Source organism: Phyllopteryx taeniolatus, chromosome 14 (genome assembly GCF_024500385.1).
Source record: "Phyllopteryx taeniolatus isolate TA_2022b chromosome 14, UOR_Ptae_1.2, whole genome shotgun sequence".
In the NCBI taxonomy this organism is placed as follows: domain Eukaryota; kingdom Metazoa; phylum Chordata; class Actinopteri; order Syngnathiformes; family Syngnathidae; genus Phyllopteryx; species Phyllopteryx taeniolatus.
The window spans coordinates 19,161,239-19,181,075 of record NC_084515.1 but is presented as its reverse complement, the minus strand read 5'-3'; the positions used below and the strand labels follow the sequence as shown (position 1 = coordinate 19,181,075).

The 19,837-nt window shown below is 45.5% G+C and overlaps 1 protein-coding gene across 5 annotated transcripts in view; it reads left to right on the top strand.

Moving 5' to 3' along the window:
- Positions 1–19,837, top strand: part of LOC133488607 (zinc finger protein 521-like) — a 121,968-nt gene that overhangs the window by 19,923 nt on the left and 82,208 nt on the right. For all 5 annotated transcript variants that reach the window (XM_061796682.1, XM_061796679.1, XM_061796681.1 and 2 more), the window contains exon 3: positions 4,398–4,601. The gene's annotated coding sequence lies outside the window, so the exon portion shown is untranslated. The remainder of the gene's footprint in view (positions 1–4,397; positions 4,602–19,837) is intronic.

Sequence of the window (19,837 nt, the reverse complement as noted above, 5' to 3'; positions counted from 1 at the left end):
AAAGAGATGAATCTGATTTGGAGTCGATCAAGGACATTTAGTCAGAACTCCACAACTGAGTGTGAAAAAAATCTTTGTTCCGTTCCCCCTCATGAATAATTTCTTCGTGGGAGTGGCGATCATCTTACTTTGAGCCGAGCTTATCAGAATGTGGATCAGCGCTCGATACGTCTTCCCTCTCGTCAGTCGCACGTTGTCCCCCTCGATGAAGACCTTGTTTTTGCAGTGCTCTTGTAAAAGTCGACGTCACTTGCCTTAAATCTCGCCGTGTGCGTGTGATGCGACTGTCAGCCAGCGTGCGCATGCGCCGTTATCGATCTGCTGTCGGGCCTGCAGAGGCTGTGAGGAGGTGACCTGATCTGATAGATTACTGTATGAGGCCCACGGGCGGGCACGAACCTCGAGTATTGACGAGGCTCTTTAATCCCAGGCTTGGACGTGACCTTGCCGTGTCAAGTGCTCCCAACGCCGGCCCCTCCCCTCCCCTCCTCCGCATATGTTCCATCTGCCCCCCGCCACCTCCAACATGTTGCGTCCACTGCAGGTTCACTACATATGTGCATTATAGTGCAAAAACTAGATAAGAGTGACTTTTTAAACACGTTTTCCCAAATCCAAAACTGGTCCCGGGTGAGTTTTTATTGGCTATTTTATTATTTCTGAAGAAGGTAAATGGCTTTTGTTTCATTATTATTTAGATGTGTCTACGTACTAAATGGTGTTTTGTCAGTTGCCACATTTCTGGCTTTAAAGCTGATGTAATGTAAACATTTGACATTAAAAACAGCTTTAAAATCAAAGTTAGCTTGGTGTTAGGACAATGTACAGTATGTCTGCCATTGCCATGGCAACCCTGGATTACTTACTTTTTCAAATAATATTGGTGGACCAGCCAGGATACAAAGACTGTTCAGAGTTGCATGCAGTTTTTGTCCAAACTTTGTCCCAAACTAAAATGGTCGGACAATGTTGTTGGTCCGTGTATTTAAACCTTTAAAAATACTATCTAAAAAAAAAAAATGGAACCTCATGTCGATGGGTCACCAATTTACGATAAGGAAAATAACATCTCCACCATTGCCATGGCAACCCCAGATCACAAAGGTAATTGGTGGACCAGACAGGACATCTCGTGTTGTGTTAGCATTAGCGCGGTCGCTAATCTTACTGTTACTTTACACAATAACAGCAAGGAACGCAAGCAAACTCATTGCCACCATCACACAAAAACAAGAGGCGCACATGCACACTTTGTATGTTTATGCTTTGACGCATCAATATGTCATAATTTGACAATAAAATGACAGCGTTAAAGTGACGTTGATGCCACGCTGGCTAGTCACTAGCTTACAATGAGAGTAACGTCTCCATCATTGCCACAATGACCCCGGATTTCCTAAGTTAGCGGTCTATAATGATTGGACACCTCTTATCTTGCCTTAGTTCATATAACCTGCAGTCAACCATTTCCTAGTGAGTGGCAGTTCAAAGCATTAACAAAGACATTAAGCATTCTAAACAGCATTCGGGGTAAACAAAATAAAAAAGGGATTTCACAGGCATATGCTTGAGAAAAAGTTGACTTTCTTGTGCCAATTGTCATTCCGTGTCAGTAGATGAGGTCTATATTGTGTGGCGCTTTGCCCCCAGAGCGACACAGGCGTGTGCGTCTGTGAGGATTGGGTTGGGATTTTCATTTTCATGAAACACCTTCCGCTCTCTTCTGCATGCTCCCACCGGGGACCACCGGGCTGATATTTTTAGAGGGCATGTTCAGTCTGCGGGAGGGAAGGACAATGGAGGGTGTGATGTGGCATCAATGCTGGGAGTTGGGGGAGAAAAAACCCCAGCGGCCTTGATGAGTTGTGTGGAATGACACGCATTAATGCATTTTGTCAAATAGCGGCCTCCACTCAAAACAACGCCGGGTCTCAGTTCATTCGTGAAAGAGTTTACTGAGGAGCTTGATTGATTTAAGTTGCTAACCAAAACAGCAGTGCCTACTGCAATTTGCAATTTGACGCATTCACTTTTCAAAGATGCTATACCGTACATTATTTCCATCGTATATCATTATTTACCTATTATAAGAAAATAGTCATCATTACATATCGACGCGTAACAGAGGGGATATGTTATATACAGTGCTTACCAAATTTATGAGTCTGTATCATAAAAATGAGAAGAAACAATCTGACTTCATGCAAGCTTTACTGCGAATTGTTTCATTTTCAGCGCGCTCTCGACGCTTTACCGTGGGTGCCTCCGCCGCAATTTCCAAAACATGCACAATAGGTTCGTTGAAGATTCTACCTGCCAACTAACTAACCAACTAACTGGCAGGCAACCAGTCCTCGAGCCCCGTCAGCTGGCATGCACTCCAGCTCACCCGCTAACCTTAAGGACCTGTAAAAAATGGATGATTGATGGACGGATGGATAACATCAAACTATTTCAAAACACATTTTAGAAGAAAATATTGACTTTTGCCTCCCTTTTGTTATTTAAAACAGGCTTTTGGGATGGTCCAGAATCTCTTTTCTCGTTCATCCCAAAAGTCTTTGATTCATCCAGGTATGCCTTTATGGACCTTGCTTTATGCACTGGTAAACACTGTTGGCAAAATGAAGAATTAAGATCAAGAACGTCTACCTCAGTGTAGTACTTAAGTCCTGCGGTGTTGCTCGGTTTACAACATTTTGAGGTTAAGAGCGGCGCACAATAAACTCGTTTGCGCTGTGGCGTCAGAATACGTGGTCACGCGGCACAAGGAGGCGCGCCAAGCTCGCGCATATTTATGGCCTGGAAGTGTTTTTAATTTCGTTTCATGAGTTTCCTACTGCATTAATGTTTGTTAATGGTAGACTGTGGCGCATTCCGAGTATGTAAACCCAAAGCTGATATATTGGCAGGAACACAGGTTGATTGCACCTGCTGCCATCTTGCGGAAGAGGATTTCATGGTTTAGTCTGTAAGTATACGTCACTGGCGTAGATAGATGAACAAAGATGCAGTATTTATAGCAAATAAATGATCATTTTCAGAGCAGGTAACCTGGTTACATACTGTTCATTTTCCATGCGCCCATGATCGGGGTTAGTACGTGTGCTCATTCTTTCGCTGTTTCGAGATTCCCCCTTGACCCTAAAAAGACCAACAGGGCATGTTTCCATGGGAACCTGTGCAAATGCGACGGCCACACAGACAGTTCTCGGGACTCTTTCAAGCTCAGTCTTGAGCACTGTTACACACATTTATGGTATGTACACTTACAGCATTCCTGCATTGTTTTTTCTGATTTTGATCTAAAATACATTTCAATAGACGTTGAATAGCCTCGGCGTACACAACCTTGGTAGCACCTGTACAAAAGCATATTTTAAAATATTTTTGGGTCACACCACTCATCACGTTTCAGGGAGGAATAGCTGAAAAGAGGCTTTCTTCTTAATGTTGTCCAAGCCCCGGCAGGCATGATGGAGGTATAAAATGGCTGCCAGTGGAGTACACGAGCTCCTTCGCCCCACAGGGCCTCTGCCACGGCGGCGGTGATTGTAAGTGCAGCTTTTTAATCAGCCTTATTGTAAAGTGCATTGGTCACAGCAGGGGAGGCCGAGAAGCGCGGCTCGCCGCCCGCTCATAAACCGTGCACGTTCGCCTTTGCAGGTTTTGGGCTTCTTGTTGTTTTCACGCGGCAAAGTTGTGATTAAAAAGCGGAATGTCAGTGGTCATCCCTTCGCTTTTCCTCGGGTGCCACTTGGATGCACAAAACCGAGCGGAGACAAACGTGCAGATGGACTGAAGAATATTGATGTGCGTGACCCGCTGCTGCCTGCGAGCCAGGCTGCATAATTTAGGGAAGTGTGTCATGACGACAGTGGAACACACGCGCACACGAACATCAGATTTGTGTGTATGTGCACTGTTGTGGCCTGGAATGTCTGCTTAATATGTTTTGTCTCCTGACTCATGCAGTCCACCACTACAGCCTGCTTTTTTTCCTTTTTTTTTTTGTTCCAGTCCATCCACAGTGTGCAGTCCAGGATTTATTAACTGCACTTATTCCCATCAGTCTGCTTTCATATACTGAAGTTTTGCTCGGGTGAAGCAGGGCAAACACGGCATAAAACCATTTCTAATAACAAAGGTGTGTGTGTGCGTGTGCGTGTGTGTGTGTGTATCTTTCACCTGCCCAACACTTTTGCTATGGCACGAGTGGTTGAGTTACAAGGGCCCAAATTGAACCAGCATTTTTATTACACTTTTTATTAGTTTTTATTTTGTATTTTTATCATAGCCAAGCTTTTGGAAGCTAGTTTATTGCCACCCAAAGGATGTTTGTGGGTCACCCGTCCCCCACCTCCTTTCTGATCGTGTCGTTTCCTGTGGCTCTCCAGATCCAGAGTGCGCCCCCGAGAGGGCGTCGGAGGACGCGGAGAGCGGGCGTCTGAGGAAGAAGAGGCTGCTCTCTCCCGAGGAAGTCGAGGAGGGAGAGGAGGACGACGAGGAGCCGGCCCTGCACAGCTGCGACAGCTGCCGGCAGGTGTTCGAGTCGCTGAGCGATCTCACCGAACACAAGATTAATCAATGCCAGCTGACAGGTAAACAACGCTCAGCCCGCCGCGCCTGCTCGCCACTCTGCCACTCACTTCCTCGCTCTCGGCGGAGAGTACGCCGTCGTCGTGCCGAGGGGGAGCGCCGTGCCAGACTGCCACTTTGGCTGGGCCTGGCGCACATTAGTCATGTTTGCTGCACATCAATACCTACAGATGTCACATACAAATAGGCTGTCCTTATGCTAGTTGACTGCAGGCTAATGAGAGCACAATGAGTCCGTTGTCTATGCTTGTTTCTATTCAGGAGCCTTCCTATTGTAACACATTTCACCAACACAAAACTTGGCTCCCTTACAAGGGGAATAAATGTATTCTATTCTATACTTCAATCAATAAAATCATATATTTGATTTCAAAAATGAGCTATTTATTATACAAAAAAAGCATAACAAATGAGTATGTACAGTACAAATGATACATTTCATAAAATGTAATTACTTATGTTAGAACAAGCTTAGTCAGGGCAACAACAGCTGTCGTGTTGTGTGTGTGCCTTGAAGGGGCGTGGCCTGATGATTGACCTCAGTAACATGGCTGCTTCGGAAGCACGGTCGTAACTCCAACTTTGGCTTACACCATAAAGGCCTCGGCTCGCAATTTGAAAACAAAAAAATGGTTCATCGGCGCACTGCACCACTGAACTATCTGTGCCCGTGTTTCTTGAGAAGAAAAGTCAATGTTATAAAACAGATTCAAGTTATAATCTTTACAGGAGGAAGAATAAAAAGTCGTAATCTTACGAGAATAAAGTTGTAAATTATAAATTCGTAACATTATAAAATGAAAGTCAAAACGAGGGGGAAGAAAGTCATATTTTAACAAATAAATTCGAAAATATTATTTTACACCTTGTATTCTGGAAAAGATGCCTTTATTTCCCTCCCCAAAAAAATTGCACTGTGTCGTCATGTATTCCTTTAATATTATGCCTAATTATTCATGCATGGATGTCAGATTTAGAAACTGTATGTCAAATCAGAGCTTTTAATTGGCTCCGAGCTAAGGAGCAATTGGTTTATGTTCATGATGCTTGTGCATAGTCGCAAGCCACGGCTTGCGGACCCCTGGGGTACTTCGGACGCCGGTTTGTGAAACGCTGCCCGATCGTAACAATGCCAGCGAGCTGCCAGTGGAAGCAGAAAAGAAGGGTGCCACTGGCAGTCGGTGTCATTGACCTGTTGATGGATGAATAGTGCTAAAAATACTCTGACAAGGTGGCAGAGAGAACTAATGATGTGACTTGAAGGTTTTTGTGTGTGTGTGTGTCTGCCTCCCCCGGACATGCTGTCCTCTTTTGCGCATCCGGGTTCCCGTCACAACTACGAGCTTTTATTTTAAAATCCAGGGAAACCTCCGAAGTGCAACACAATCCATTCTGCGATGCTGCAAAGTTGTTCCAATTGGCCTCAGTTTGTTGTTACCTTCGTCAGTGGGTCTCGGACACTGGCCTAACATATTCTTTCCAATGTGCATTATAAATTGCAATACACATCAGTGGTTCAAACGTGTAATGAATGTGTTTAACTGAACTTGACCTTTAAGGCTGCTAATGTTGTCATTTAATCAGCCTTGTAATGAAGTACAATGTTTTATATAACACCATTTACATGACAACAATGACAACGTAGTCCAACATACAAACAGTCGAGAAGAAGCTGGATGTGTGGCTGCGGCTGACATATGACAATGTTTCTTAATGGGCCTCGAGACCACAACTGATTAAATGCCACAAATTCTGCCTAGCAACTAGGGATTGGCATTTGACTACATTTCCTCCATTAACTATGGGGAAAATTACCTAACTAAATATTATTGTAACTAATATTTTTTTTTGAAATGGCAGAATCTCCCTTTGAACGTGTCGGTTTGTAGTGTGCTGGAGAGCGCTGATATGGATAGCATAGCACGGATAAAGTTGAGAGTGAATCAACAGTGCCTCTGTTGGTCACAACCAAGTAGTGCACTTCATTTTTTTCCTCACTCATGACTTCTGACGGAATTCTTAACGATGGATTAATAAATTAGAGCGACCAACTTTGCTGCGTCTGCTCGATAGTTGCAATTGTATTCCAGTTGAGAAGTCTTGTAATGAATCATGAATGATTTGTGTTGTCTGTGCTATTTTTAACATTTTGGAAGAGGCACCACTGTACCATTTTATCCAGCCATCCGTTTTCTGTAGCACTTGTCCTCATTCGGGTCACGGGTGAGCGCAGTAGCACACCCTGGACTGCTTGCCATTCAATCACAGGGCGCGCACCACCAAGATAAACAACCATTCACACCGATGGGTGATTTAAAGTCTTCAGATAAGCTCACGTGTGTTTGGAATGCGGCAGGAAACCGGAGTAGCCGGAGAATACACATGCAAATGCCTCACAGGAGAGCCGAGATTTAAACCTGTGACTTCACATCTGTGAGCCAGACATGCCGACCAACAAATGAAAATGTTACTGACTATATTTAGCCAACGTCAAGCATGGTTTTGAAAAAAAAAAAAAAAAAAAAATCAAGTGTCATTTAGTCTGTTTGCATTTTCCAGCAACAACAACAACAAACAACAACAAACAGCTGCACCAGCGAGCACAAGCATGTGCATTCATTTGTTCATTCCGTTCACACACAGACACACACACACACACACGTGTCCATCGTAGGCCTGCGCACGCATGTGTGCGTTTGCCTCGGGTGTGCGCATTTGCAAAGAGCGACTGTGAAAAATCAAAGCACGCTTCACTTTCATTGGCAGCCAACAGAAGCCTTTAAGCGGAACGTATAGGTGCTGAACCTCCTTTAACACGGCTGTCCTTCTAATCCAATTTCAACCGTCTAACTCCTGGTTTGTCTGTTTGGGAACATGAAGACACAAAGGGCATTATTCAAGAGGCGGCAGGGGCTTGAATTAAAATTCTCTCTGCTGTAATTAGACTTATTTTGTGGTGTAATCGTCAGGAAATAGTCTGCAGTGTTGTGAGACTTTGATATTTGATTTGGAGCTTTTATGTTGAGCGCCGCTTGTACTTTGTGGTCACGACTTACTCAGCCGTATTCCTCATATAATGAAGCCGGGCTTTTATAAATGTCAATCTTACGGACAAATAACTCTTAATTGCTCAATGCTGATAGGAAAAAAACAAAAAAAACTGAGTTTAGATAAGAGCCCCTGTGGAAAGCAAACAAAAGATTCTAATTGCCATTAGGGCATTGTGATTGTGCAGAAACGCGTTATTAGTATTCAAACACAGTGGGAGAAAAAAACTTGGAGATGGCATACTAAGTACTACTCGGTGTGTGTGTGTGTGTGTGTGTGTGTGTGTTTGTGTACACTCGGAAATATGGGAGGAGATTTCCTTTGTGGCATTATGTAGACATCCATGACCAATTAATCTGCCTTACATCCAGCCTCCACTCACAGATGGATGCTTTATTAGAGACATTTCCTAATCAAGAAGCAGCACCTGCTAAAAGAATTTTTTTGTTACCATTTGAAATCTTTTTTGAATTAATTTATTTTTGTTTCGAAAAAAAACATATTTTTGCTTTCCGTCCACTGTTTGTCACATTTATTTCCGATGAATAGGGATGCCGGAAAGCGTTAGCTTCAAGCATTTATTTACGCTACTGCAGATGGAAGGGAGGGGGGATATGCATTCTTTTGTACAGTTGGAGCTTTGGAACAATATTAAACAATAGCAATACATTACATTTCATGCCAAGTAAAGCTGAAGTTTAAAACTAAATAAAAAGCACGATAAAGTCAACCCCGTCCAGCAAATCGAGGAGAGACTGCAGAGTGTAGAAGATCTTCCGACTAACACGGCAGCTACTGTCCCGTTTATACGAAGCTGCCGCAGGATGACAAACATATCATTGTTTATACTTATGCAGGATGACAAACATATAATTGTTTATACTTATGCAGGATGACAAACATATCATTGTTTATCGTTACTTGGAACAGAGCATTCAAAAATAACCCTGAATAATGAGCCAGTTGCTGCCTCACCGTTTCTAAAGACAAAGACATTATCTGATCACATGTAATAATATGTTCCTGTTCCAATAAACTTCCATGACTTTCTCCATCTCATGTGGCTTTTCGTTTCTGTATATTACTGTACGAAACACTGGGTGACACCAAGAGTTGACACTTTGAATTAGTCCGTGCGAGAAAGAGGAGAGATTGTACAAAGCTGACGCACGCACTGTAGTGCACAAGGTCTTCTGACGAACATTGCGCCCCCTTATGGTGACAAGCATACAATTGTTTTCCGCTACTTGGAACAGAGCGTACAAGAATAAGTTTGGGTGAGGAACCACATGCTGCTCCACCGATACAAATACATTACCTGATCACATGAACACCAAAAGTTGATTTTGTTGGTTGGTCCTTGCCAGAAAGAGGATAGATTGAACAAAGTGCAGTATACTTCTGGCTAACATAGAAATAGCGGTCTAATTCGATAATTTGGGCTGTGTGCTGCTTTACTAAGACACATTATAATGTGAGCACTTGCAGGATCCCGTTCTGGTACATTTCCATGACATCTTAATGGTAGGTCTTCTTTACGGCATAACAGGCTAGTCATGCTTCTATGGAGCCACTGCAACGTCGCAGCTCATGGATCCCGTTCGCATAACTCACTGAAAGAGAAAACTCCGAAAGAAGTGAAAAGCGCATGTGGACCACACCCAAGATAGACAGAAAGCATGAAAAAGATGTTGCATGTCACCGGGATCAATGGCGACCATTGTCTACCTCCTCCCCCTCCCCCGGGCCCCTCGACCCCGCCAGCCCCCACCCCGTCTGGCGGAGGTATAACACCTTTCCGTGCACTTAAGCCATGACCACTGCAGTGCGCTAAGGGAGCGCACGGGTATGGATTGCCTCGTGTCCCAGATGCAATCGGCGCTATCGATCGCGCTAATGCTGGACTGCGGAGGAAGGCGGGAGGCAGCGAGGGGGAGAAGAAGAGCGAGTGCTGCAGGAATGCATCCCCAGGGAGCCTCCGCTAGGCCGGGGCAGGGCTTCAAGAATGCTCCCCTGGAGATCGCAAGTGAAGGCTACGGGCATGGCTGCAAGAATGCTCCTCCAGAGAGTTGAGGCCGGCTGGGGTAGGACGACAGGAATGTCGTCCCCACCCCCTCCCCCAACCGTAGCACCCCTTCAACTTCAGGGGCTCCGAGGGGAGGCGAGGCGAAGGGGAGGCCCCTGCGGCTCCAGGATGGCTGCGGATCAGGTTTCCGTGTGGGGATCAGCATCCTGCCGACGGGGCTTTAGGCAGCCTTGGGGAAGAAATGAGGCCAGAGGCTTTTTTTCCGCAGGGCTCTCCAAAAAACACTTCACCATTGCTTTGTCTTTCACCAGAGGAAGTGAAATTGTCTTTTTTGAGGCGAGCAAACCACATTCTTGGTTCACGAGTATGCACAAACAAGATTTGGGGCTGCAAAATGTAATTCAAAAGATGCCTTTCATCGCACATCTGAAGGTATTTGAATAGCCTTGTGCACATACACGCACACGCATTCGGCCATTCTTTCATTACGCTCCAGCTCCCCGGAGCAACACCTTTCCTTGTGTCCTTAGCCCCTCCTTCCCTCCCTTCTCTCGAGAGAATGGCGCCTGGCTATTTTAACCCTCTGCGAGATGACCTTTTTAATAAGTGTCTTTCTCTGTTTTCCTGCCAGCCACTGTGCAAGCAAACAGAGCATGTCTTCTGCTTCCCCTAGATAAAGGAATCAATCAGAAAAGGGTGCGACGGAGAAGCAGAGAGAGATAACTGGGCCACGTATGGATTTATATTATGTAGATTTTTCCCCTTCCTTCTTCCCAGTAGACATTGCACTCAGCTTCAATAAAGCACATCTCAGATTTATGAGAGAGCCCGATGCTAACACTCCAAACAATAACATCCTCCTCCAAATGCGGAGCGCAGAGGTAATGTGACGGAAACGGTGCGGACACATTTCTAATATGCGATCTGACGGCGAGCGGGATGAACGTTCCTGAAAGCTGTGATACATGCTTTCCTCCCGTTTGAATGCATTTACATCAAGTCTTTGGGTCAGCCGCATGGAAACATTTAGTAACGTCCCCTGACTATGAGCAGCATGCTGGCAGCCGGTTCTGTGTTTTTTAACAGTTTCCAACAGGATCCCATTAGCCGTACTCTGTAACTTTCTGCATTGATCCAACATCTACTATGCGAGTGCCAAGAAGACCGTGCCAGGGCTATATTTGCTTCAAAATAGCTCACACAAGACGGGTAAATGACAAGAGCAAGACCTGATTAGTCCAGCTTAGAGTTGAGTTATGCTGTTTTTTTGTGGCGGCGTCTTGCGGCTTCCTGCTACAAAGGACGGCACGCTGATTACAAGGATTTGACAAGACGAGAGGTGGTCGGTTGGGGAGAGAATAGCTGACTTCTGGTATGCCATTTGGGTTGGCGTCCTGTCTGGACTGTGCTGGGCGTGTGGGGGGCCTGTTACATGTGGGGAGTTTGGGAGAAAGCAAAGGACAAGGGGGAACTTTAAAGTCGTCGGCTTTGGCTCTCACTACGCCTGTGCCAGCAACATTAACAGGAGTGTCATTAGGAATTCAAAGCATATGCCCTCATGAGAATGCCTCTCTCTCTCTCTCTCTCTCTCTCTCGCTCTTTCTTGCTCTTTCTCTTTCGCTCTCTCCACCCGGTGCTGCACACTGCACACATTATGCACTGTATAAAGTATTTATCGGCCTTTGTCAGACGAGGGCTGCATTTCCTGCTGAAAAATAATCGCAATGAGAAATGGAGAGCCTCCACTTGTGTGCTCGAGCCAAACAGCAACTCTATAGCCTTTGCATCATCATCCTCACAATCATCATCATCATCCCCCCATTAAACAATCTCTTGTTTATCAGCCATCCGCTTGGAGCGCTCAGTCGTGCACACATGCTACATAGTCGCAGCACCTGCGTGCGTTCACTTTGCAGTTGAGATGACGCGTCGTTTACCAGCCCACAGGCTCCACTTGACCTCTTTCACATAGTGACGATAACATGTGGTTAACATCCTCTCACCAATCAGCCTTTGCTATCTGTCAGCTGGCTTTAGTAGGATTTGTTACCAAATTGGGAATGGACTGAGGGGAGCGGTTTTGATTGCTGTGGGGTTAGTTGGTTGTTTTTGGGTCGTCTGTTTTTTTCGCAGTGTGAGGCAAGGGATGTGCATGGCAAGGCTTTTCTACCTTCGAGGTACTCCAAGTACTTTAACTCTGTCTTCTCATTCATTTACTGATTCATTTACAAAGCATCAGGAGCAACCCGGGGTTTAGTATCTTGCTCAAGGAGACTTCGATATGGTCACAAGGACTGAGGGTCGAACCCTCAACCTTTGGCTTGGGAGATGACTACTCTACCACCTACGCCATGCCGACACCTGAAAGAGTAGTTTTTCACTAAGAAGCTTGGCTTAATAAGTGTAATGAACATACAATGAAAATAGTTGAGACCATTAAACACACAACAGGTGAAATTGACCCAGGAACAATTCTCACAATGTTTGTGAGAACCAAACCTAAAAGGAAAACATTTTGGTTTTGTTTTTGTTAAATGATTTTTCTTCTTCCTACTGTGTGGGAGTAAACGGAAGCCCCTATCGCGCTGCCTTCCCAGCAAAATTTGGCATCAGAGGCGTGTTCCTGTTCCGACATTGCTGTGCCTGTAGTGCGCAACCACACCGTTGTTTCAGCTTCTTGCATTCAGAGTGTTAAACTTCACACTCTGGTCTTGACTGCCGGCTATCTGGTACTAAACACCAAAAACACACGTTGGTTTCATTGAAGACTCTAAATTTCCCATAGGTGTGAGCGCAAGTGTGAAAGGACATTTTGGGGCAGATCCGAGGTGCCGGTGCAGACTGAGGATTTGATTGTCACTTTTTCCATTGGCGCCAATTTGGGGCGGCGACCCACCTGGTCCAAAAGCAGTTCGACCAACATCAGTCTCGAATGGTTTGCTCTCCAACAAAGAAGAATACGAACACTGATGTACAGTGCATTTATACTATGGCAACTCATCCAGACAGCAATGTTGTACACTCAAAATAGGACATCAGAAAATTTAGACAGACATTCTTCCATGTTGTGCCCTGCGACTGACTGGCGACCAGTTCAGGGAGTTGTCCGCCTTTGGCCCGAAGTCAGCTGGGATAGGCTCCAGCGCCCCGCGACCCCAACCACGATAAGCGGTGTTGAAAATGGATGCGCGAATTCTTCCATGTCATTAGCGTTACTATTTCAAAATGTGTTTATTAGTTGATAATTTGAGATGAAAGCTCATCAATATCAGTGCTGCTGAACATGTTGCATGCATCAGAACGTCTCTCCACCATGTAGCACCCCTGCATCGACTTTACTGAGGTTGTCTTGGCCAAAATGTTGGTTGTCCTGCTTTGTCGGCGTGACGTCGGCTCTGCTTTCTCTTTATTCGCTTCTTTTTCCAGCCGCACGAGCATAAGAATAGCACATTAAATCTTAATAGGGCAGCGTTGGGCCGCATTGAATTGCAGAGGGCGTGAAGCCGTCGTTGTTTTTCCTCCCGCCGGCAGGGACACTTGTTCGCGGAAGTGGAAAAAAATTGCAAAAACTTTGGCTCCTCTGCCGAAGCGTAGAGACTGAAAGCGACTCCAACTCGGGAGTGGCTTAAGCCTCGTACGGAGAAACTGGAGCGGTAATTGCATTTAGCCCTTGACGTTTGCTGCGAGGAAGCAACTCAGCTCCCATCCGCTAACTGTTGCATGGAGAAGACAAACGGAAAGGTAATGTTGGCAGCTACGAGAGTCTGCGGCTGCTTTGCGAGGAAGCATGCGCCGATTAGCCGGTGATGAGTTGACCGCTTGTGCATCCAGTGCACAACACTGCTGGGTGTGGCTGCGGGAGCCAGATAAGCCCGGCATCGGCCTTATCTTCGACAAGGACACACTGCAGGCCTGCCGGGCAGACCGGGCGCATTTCTGTTAACGACATTATTAATGCCACACAGGTTCTGTGCAGCGACTCGGAAGACAAACCTAAACAGTCTCTGCTGGGCTAGGTCAGTGTTGAAAAAAGGTGTTCTGAAGGCTTGTGAAGCTGGTTTTATTTTATTTTAAGTCGTGCACCCTTTTTGCCTCTACCAACATCAACAATCAATTCCACACAATCGTCCGGATTATTCATGGTCGATCAATTGATGATTAGATTAGCGAGTATCTCTATTGGGTCTCCTCCATTGGTCTAGGCTCCTTTTTGTGTTTAGTTAGTTAGTTTTTGTTCATTTGCAACTTCCCATGAGCAGTTTTGAAGAGACCAACACATTATATTGATTTTTATCTCAAAATCTTTCTGCAGACCGAGACATTGAAACATCCATCCATCTTCTTTACCGCTTCTCCTCACAAGGGGGGCTGCTGGAGCCTATCCCAGCTATCTTCGGGCGAGAGGCGGGGTACACCCTGAACCGGTCGCCAGCCAATCGCAGGGCACATAGAAACAAACAACCATTCGCACTCACATTCACACCTACGGGCAATTTAGAGTCTTCAACCTACTACACATGTTTTTGGGATGTGGGAGGAAAACCCCACCCAGGCGCGGGGAGAACATGCAAACTCCACACAGGCGGGGCCGGGATTTGAACCCCGGTCCCCAGAACTGTGAGGCAGATGTGCTAACCAATTATTTTTATTTATTTATGAATTTATTTTTGGTCAAGATGAGGTCCCTTTTTTGTGCTGCAAATCCTGAAATTGATGACGGCATGCACGGGTGATAATCCTGTCAACAGTTTTGATAAATGAAACACGTTCCCCCATCATGTTTTCCCATTACTGGAAGGTGTTTTTCAAAAAGGCCCTTCAAATTTTCCTCCAAATTCAGGCTATAATCACTATTTAACACTTCATACATATTGTTTCATGTCATATCTCACCAGATCAAGTTTTTTATGGATATGGATGAAACGTTACATAGGTTTCCCCAATACTTTGATCATAGCCATTTACTCATTATGCAGGTAACAAATGGTTAAACCTTGGTAGAGGTCATCGAGTGCTCTTGTTGATTTTTGATGGCGCATTTACCAAGCAGAAATGTCAATCGGGCCTGCTGAATCCTGTCTAAACTCCCTAACAGTTCATAAAAGTTTGCATGGAAATGTAGCACGCATTGATCCCCATAGGCTTGTTTTTCCTTCAGTGGCGTATATGGCAAAGCTGCCAGTAATGGGAGGAAAGGAAAGAGGGAAATGGAGGGCAGTGGAAAGAGTGACCATTCAGACAGGTTTATGTCTCCCAGGGGGGGCTTAGCGCTGAGCGGAGCCAGCTGTGACGGCATCCTGCTAGCCACTGTGCTTTGGGAACTTTTTGGGGCTATCACGCACTCAACATTTCCCTTCTCCTCGACCTCTCCCTGGGGTAGATGTTTTTGTTGGCCGGGGTGTAGTGCTTGGGTGGGGGCAGCAATAGGGCTCGGCGGAGCAGCCGCTCCTGAACTTCAGGATATGGGGAGTCGAGCCACCCGCAAGGACAGGGATTCTCAAATATCATCAGGCAAGCGCATTGGTTCCCAAGTGCTAATTGCCACGTTCAGACTGGAAGGTGGCGTTCATAAATTGAGTTTTATGTGCAGGATGGGTGTCGTTGAGGGTCTCTGAGGCCGGCAGCTGGACTTCGTCTTAGCGGTGGGAACAACCTCTCTAATGTGGAAGCCGTGCGGCCAGGTAGCGAGTGAGTTGTTCTCTTAATGTTAAGAGCAGTGCACAGTGGCGGTCGCGCAACAACGCCGATAAGGTAAAGGTCATCTAATCTAGTCTACCTGCAATCTGCCCGGCCGACTGATCGTTCCCGAGGAGTCGATCGATTGATCAGAGAGTGAGAGTGGCAGCGATTCGCCGAAGGCCGCACAAAGGGAGCTTGGTGCATGTCTCTGAGACGAACCCAGACATTAAGGCAGCATCCACAAGTGCACTAGTGTTCCGTAATAGGTATAGCTTCCCCAGTAGGCGTCGGAAATCGAATCATTAAAAAAAAAAAAAACTACCTCTTGAAAACCGATCGTCAACAGGGGCGGGGGTGGTGAGGGTTGCTGATTGAACTTTGACCGGAAAATGTTTTCCCGACTATTCTCACACGTGGGAGGCGCCCAGTGGGCTGCCCACCCTTCAGTCTCGGGTGGTCGCAGCCACCCGCTGGCTCCGCCCTTGAGTTAACTTCAAAGTTAATACAACTGTAATGTACTGAGGCGGTGATTCTTTTGTGTACCACTAGTGGTACCCGTCCCACACTTTGAGGATCAGCTCCCCAGGTCCATTCTGTCCCTTACGGTCCACCATACTTTGTTTTCTCAGCTGTTTTCTGTAATGCAGAAGTCAGCCAAAACAAGTCAGTCTGCATGTTTAACATCGGATATTTTCTCATTTTCTTGCGTCGCACTTCAGTCTGTCCATTTACATGTCATGTCTTTATTCTTTAAAAAAAAAAATCTGATCACAATTACTTCTACTACTGCTTCTATATAATTTTTACATAACTCTTACCTCATGGAAAAAGCCAAAATATATTAGTCTCCTCTCTCTGTTTTTAAAAAGTCTTCAAGTGCAATAAATGGGAGGAATTAACAGATGCTTTTTGAAGCTGGGCGCTTACTGTCTAGCGCATTCCGGTTACAGTCTAGCACATTGTGTTAATCGTCACCTTGTATGTCAAAATGTGGCAAACTTGACAAGAAAAAAGGATCTTGGATGTGATAATGAAAGTGTTGCTTGCCCTTGGCATGAACTCCATCTTTAGATTAAATTTGATTAGATTGCAACGTTAACATAGGAAAAGCAACTCATGAGCTGGATGAATGTTTTAGCATTAGTCACCTTTATCCTTTTTTGTCCTTTTATAGCTACATCATGATGAACAGAGTACTATTTATACTGAATTCTTGTGAACGCAAAACCGTATTACGCAATGCAAAAGAAAGGACAAAAAAAAACCAGACATTATGATCCTCATATGAATTTACGGACATTTATTCTAATAGTTGTAGCTGTAACATGAATTGAATGGTAGCCATTCTCCACATAGTCTAGTTCTGCTGTTATATGTACTCTTAATAATTGTATCAGCCTCATTCAATATGCAGTGCATGCACACAAAAATCAAATCAACCCAATCCTGCAGGACATGCTTACATATGGCCAGAACAGGTGGGGTTGAAGTAAACAAAGTGGTGATCGCCATATAAGGACATTACGAGTAAAGACATGGTGCGTCATCATGATTTGTTCAACATACCCCACCAATAAAGTCAACAGAAAAAAAAAAACGTGCTGTGATTGTATTTTAATCCAATTGCCTGATTATTCGGTCCTCCTATTGGCCGTTCATTACTCTCACATGGCGCCCGTGTGGGTTATCACCACCCAATCAGGCGCAGGACTGTATTCTGGAGAGCGTGCTTTCGTTTGCATCCTTTAAACCCTCTGAGCCTTCCCTCTCTGCGGGCCCGCCAACGGAATGCCTAATTCCAAAGTAAACTGATTGCTCTCTGCAACCAGATTATACTGTGATGATGTTAGCCAAATGAGATCGCTATTCGGATGCAACCAGGGCAGGCGAAGATGCTTGCTGCAAGATGACTGATCAGCATGTTAAGGGAAACAAGGTTGGAGGAAAGGAGAAAAAAAATAAAAATAAATAAATAAATAAATAAATAAGAGGTGGAAGAAATCGAAAGCGTGCGAGTGAGTTGTGTGTGTGCAGCGTGGGGGTGAGCAGGAATTCAATTTGGTTCTCACCTCAGGCGACTGGGCTCTGAGGCCAGTAAATATGCAAACAAGCTGAGCATAGCCATCAATATGAAGACCCTGGATGATTGCTAATCTCCACCGGAGAAGCAGATTGAGATGTGCTCAGCATCGTCATGGAATTTAAGGAAACGGAACATCTAAGTCCAAACTTAGTCAGAGTTTGGAGTATATTGCGCCTTTACTTATAGAACTCGCGTAGTAATCATGCTGCGTAAATATCGGCACATGTATTCAAAGTCCGAACTACTTGTTAACATTAAGTATACATGCACAATCGAGATGCAATGCCTTTATTAAAAAAATTGCCAAACTAAGACTTCAAATGTAACCTCGTTCATTACACTGAATGTCTATTATGATTTGAAAAATGCATAAAAAATGTTTTGCAACATGAACAAAAGTATAGAATAATAATAATGTACGTAAATAGAACAATAAAATGTAGTTTCACACACAATGATGAACAGAAATGAATACCTCTTGGACACTGAGCATCATTAACGTCTCATTAGATTCTGGAGGTCCATCCTGTGTTGTGACTGCATGTACGTATTTGATAGGGAATATAATTCAGAAACGGACAGAGTAGCTTCAACCTCAGCTGTGTCATCTCAGAGAACTAGTTGTCCAGATAGAAGTTTTCAAACGTGAGGTGCACTCGCTCAGATTCCTATTGTCATCCCCCGTGCGTGACGATTGGAGTCATTAGGTGTGTGCGTGGCTCAACTCGACAGCCCGATAAACCAGATGCCTCGGGATGGCCAGGGATTATCTTTCTGCGAGAACTGCTGGTGGGTAGATTCGCCAAAAATTGTACCGCCAGGTAAGCGTACTGGTTAAAAATACAAGTAGCGAGCGGATTGTAGCTCAGTATACAAGTACAAACGATGTTGCATTAAAAGTACAATTGATCCAAAATGTTATTTGGGTAAATGTAACTGAGTGAATGTAGCTCATGACGACTCAGCACGCTGTCCATGTCCTTGTTTCTCCTCACCTGCCAAAACAAGAAGAAGCTCTTTTTTTTTTTTCTCCTCCCGCCCCCGTCTGCGTCACGCTTTCCCCCGATCTCCCCTACTTGATTGCGCCGCGCCGCCATCGCAAACACGGCCGTCCGCGGTGGAGCTTAGCACTCCGAGACCCTGTCAGCCACAAGGAAAGGAGGAAGGGCAGACAAGGGAGTTGTCTGTGGCCCAAGGTGCAATGCCTGAGGGTGAACTACGTGTTTAGGATAGATAGTGCGGGCAGGAGTTTGCAGGTGAATCTTCTCCTTTTGGAAGATTTTAAGTGTATTTGCATTACCACCTTGGGGCGATGCTTCAAAAAAAAATTAAAGACCTTGACATTAAAATGCAGCCTTAAGTTAGGTCTTTCTGCAGTGTTTTATTCCAGAACACAGCAGTTTGCCCATTCGAGATGAATTACGTACCGTAACATACACTCACAGGCCACAGCATTACGTACAGTAATGCTCAGCGGGTGGTTACGAGTTTCGATTCCGTGAGCACGACGAAAGTTGTCCACGTGCTCCACTGTGTCACTAATCGCAATTGAATCTTACCGCCCCAAACTGTGTGAACTGAGTGGTGTTTCTAATATTTTGGCTCTGTTATTGGATGTTAATAATAATCTCTTGTCAGACATCAGCATAATTGACAATTTTGACTACACCTTCTCACTTAGTGTGAGCCGCAGTATTGAGTATTTACCCTGATGAGGCGCGACGCCTTCACTTGCTGCTATTTCCGCAAGTATAGATGTGTTTATGTGTATGCATATTTGTGTACGGAGGAGGAGGAGGAGGAGGAGGAGGAGCGTGCAGGGGATTGATTAGGCTGGAGAAGGTCAGTGAGTGCATCTCATCCAAGCAGCCGTCTCACCAGTCCTTCGATTTATTTCAGCAGCGAGGATGTGCGCTGTTGGCTAACCGGGCTCTCTATCCCACTGAACCATCCATCTCTCCGGCCATCAATCTCCCGTCCCCTCCTGTACGTTCAGTCCGCCGGCCGCTTATCCGTTCTCACCCGTGGCCAAAGGGCCGCGTCTCCTGTGCGGCCGTGATCATCTCCGGCGATTTCCTCTGCCATTTATTTTCCACGCCGCTCGAGCGAGCGGCTTCTCAAGGTGGAGGCGCTCGTCCCCGACAAGACGCTTTTCCCTTTTGTGTTAAGTTTCTTTGCCGCCCTCTCGGAAGGCGTCGTTCACCCACCGTCCAAGCCCGTGCCTCCATCTTTATTTTATTCTGTGCGAGTCTCCTCCTCTCTGCATTCCCTCTCCTCCCTCCCTCCACCCTGTCACGGCTCCTCAGTATTCTGCTGCCGTCTTGTGCGGAGTGATTTTGCCCAGACACGTCTGGCTCCGGGTAAAGTGCGGTCCCCGGAGAGCGCGCGCCGCAGCCCCTTAG